This window comes from Actinia tenebrosa, unplaced genomic scaffold, assembly GCF_029948245.1.
Source record: "Actinia tenebrosa isolate PJP-AT-01 unplaced genomic scaffold, QUT_ActTen_1.0 PGA_scaffold11__36_contigs__length_13525064, whole genome shotgun sequence".
Classification (NCBI taxonomy): Eukaryota; Metazoa; Cnidaria; class Anthozoa; order Actiniaria; family Actiniidae; genus Actinia; species Actinia tenebrosa.
In genome coordinates, this window is record NW_028292571.1 from 2,017,440 (window position 1) to 2,020,849 (window position 3,410).

Here is a 3,410-nt window from a genome sequence, read left to right on the forward strand (position 1 = left end):
CAAACTGTGACCACAGCTACGATGAGCGTCCAAAGAGAATTATCAAGCTCCACGATCCAGAGGTGAAAAAACAAATTTAGTAGTTCCACATCCCATGTTTTAGTAATAGCATTTATTGTATTACATTGTATTATATCGTAGGCTGTACGAGACAACGGACCTTGAGAAGCTCCACGCAAAGTTTAAAGATTTCAACAAATCACCAGCTACTACAAAAATGGCCAAATTCTGGTTTTCATACATCGAAATGGTCAGTCTTCTCTTAAACTTTATCCGCTCAATAAGAGAGGGTGATTGGAAATTGTATCTCACCTGCATCCGTGATATGATACCGTGGATGTTTGCATATGACCGGGTCAACTATTCTCGATATCTATCCGTTTACCTCCTGGATATGCAGTCATTAGAAGAAAATCATCCAGCGGTTCTGAGCGCGTTTCAAGCTGGCGAGTTCGTCGTCCAAAGAAGCAGTGGAAGCCCATTCAGTCAAGTACCTGTGGACCAGACGATCGAACAGACTGTCAATCGAGACACAAAGACCAAGGGCGGCATCATAGGATTCAGTGTCAATAAGGGTGCTGTACAACGATGGCTCCTTACATCCCACGAACGCGCAGCTATCACCCAAGCTTGCCGAGAGATGGCAGGACTACAACAAACTGATGGAGATGCTGCAAAGAAGGAGATGGGTAAGAGCAGAATGACAGCCGACGAGAAAGACGTTCAGAAAGTACTGGCGACCATCAACAACTGGGTGAACCCATTCGAACCAACAGATGAAGTAGAGCTGTATCACCTGGCATCTGGATCGACAGCGACTACACAGATTGAGAATGACCTGCTAACTGCACATCAACAAGGCGAAGAAGCCATGGAATCCTTCTTTAGAACGAGGTTGCTGACTAATGAAGTACCTTTCCATGGTCCACTAAAGAAGTTGAAGCTTGCCAACTTTTCTTCGTCAAAGTTATCTAAAGTAAAGATCGCTGGCAAGGACACCATGATCAAAGCAGACAGAGATCTTTTTGCTCGGCTTCTGGTAATCGCCCAGAGAAGATCCATGGATCTTTCTGATGTTTTTCAATACTCTCTTGGTCCTCTGCCCTGGTCCCTTGCTTCCGCTGATGGCTCACTCGCCAAAACTGGCAAGTCAAAGCTGCTTGAAATTCTGACTAAGGACATTCAGCCAGTTGAAGACGTCCCACCGACCTCGGCAATGATTATTGACGGGATGGCTATTCTTCAGTCTCTGAAACCCATTCCTGACACATTTGAAGAGCTTGCCCTTAAAGTGTTTCATCTTGCTGTCCCTCATACAAGTCTAGCAAGACGAGTAGATTTTGTAACGGACAGATATCCCGAAGTCTCTATAAAAAACCCCGAAAGAGAAAAGCGAGCAAATGAAGGCGTGGTTAAGATTAAGATCTCAGGAAGTGGTCAGAAATGTCCAAAGCAATGGAGAAAATATCTGAGCAGCGGCGAGAACAAAATTGAATTGGTGCAATTCATCTTGAAGTAATGGTCTCAAGACAGGTACAAGCGTTTGATTGGCAACCGCCACCTATTCTTTGCTGTTGAGCTGAAGTGCTTCCGTCTTTCTGTATAGCTGATGATAAAGTTTTGTGTGAGGAAATTCCAACATTATGCAGCAACCACGAAGAAGCTGACACGAAGCTGCCTCTACATGCCAAGCATGCTGCAGACAGTGGAGAAAACACCGTCATAATCAAGTCGCAAGATACAGATGTGGCAATCCTTGCTTATCATTTCAGTAACCAAATCCCTGCACGCCTTCTAGTTATGAAAAAAGAGAAGACCAGAGTGGTATATCTCGATGTCTCTGCCATATCAGAAGAAGCTGGCCCTTTGCTTTGCAATGCTCTACCTGGTTTACACGCATTTACCGGCTGTGACTCCGTTAGCTCTTTCTCAGGCAAAGGAAAGAAGGCGCCACTGAAGCAATGCAGAATCAATGAAGCAGACTGTCAAACCATGTCAATGCTTGGGAGATCGTTTGAAGCCGATGATGCTCTTTTTTCTCACTGTGAAAGATTTGTTTGTCACATGTATGGTTACCCAGAACTTCCCAGAGTTAATAGTTGTCGTTACCAAATGTTTGCAAGCAAACAATCACAGTCACATTTTCTACCACCTTGTCAAGATGCGTTGAAGCACCATACGATGCGGGCAAACTACCAAGCTGCTGTTTGGCGACGGGCATTAGTTGCAAATCCCAATGTCCCATCACCTGAGAACCACGGATGGATCATTCAAGAAGAAAGCCTCGCATTAAAGTGGATGTCACTTCCTCCTGCACCAGCAGCACTTCTTGATTTGATAATCTGTGGATGCACTGGAAAATGTTCAACTGGCCACTGTACTTGTCAGAGAAATGGCATATCGTGCACAGATGTATGTATGTGTGCTGATCAATGTGAGAATCCCCACAATGCATGGGAAAATCCTGATGAGGATGATGAAGAAGACAACAGCGGCCAAGATGATGATGATGACGACTAACGTTTGTCAATTAAGATGATTTAAAATCAATCATCGTTGAAACAAAACTTTTATTTTTCTCTAATTGAATTGATTCTTACCTATTTACTACTTGAAAAGAGTACACACAAGTAGTAAACATCTATAAGAGTGTTAATTTGTTATAAATAAAAGACTACCAGAGTCTGCAATGAGTTATTTTCCGATTTTATTCAAGAAATCTTGAAAAACGTAAACCGGAAGTAGTTTAGCTATCAACTTCCGGTTTGACGAATAGTACGGAAATTGTCTTTTCTATAGCTAATATTAAAAATATTTGTCATTTCTCTCTGAAAACTAATCAGATAAGGTCAAACTAAGGTCTTTATAAGAAAAATGCGTTTTTAGCGACGTTTAAGATTATTTAAAAAAAACTTTTGCCACTCAATGAATCGAAAATCGTGATTAATGGCCCAAATATGCTAATAATTCCACATTTCCTGAAAATGTCCTCGTTTTTTCATATGTGTGCATTAGCTTAGCATATAATAAACACATCAAAGCAGTTTTTATCGAAAATTTGTGTGTGAAACGTGAAAAACGTCAAGAAAATGAAGAATAACGAAAATATTGTGAAATAGAAAGTATGTACTTTAGGCCAGGTCGCCAAGCTGTTTGGACACTTTTTTCAAGTGGCGACAAGCAGATTCGTAATCTACAGGCTTCAAGCTTTAAAATGATACCAAGAAACCTTGGCCACCCATGGGGTGCAGCCAACTTGAAAAATAAGCCTCTTTTCAGACTTAGCTTCTAGACTATTTGTACGAACGGTGTTTTTTTTCTTAGAAATGTTTCGATTCTCAATAGGACGTTTGCATGATGGCGCCATTTGACTTCGACGTCCACCAAAATGCTACCAAAATGAATTTTAA

The 3,410-nt window shown here is 41.6% G+C and overlaps 1 non-coding gene across 1 annotated transcript; it reads left to right on the top strand.

Moving 5' to 3' along the window:
• Window positions 1–227: 227 nt before the first annotated feature.
• Window positions 228–2,574, top strand: LOC116294192 (uncharacterized). The gene has a single exon (XR_016119310.1). It is a non-coding gene; the product is annotated as an uncharacterized LOC116294192 (transcript).
• The last annotated feature ends 836 nt before the right edge of the window (window positions 2,575–3,410 follow it).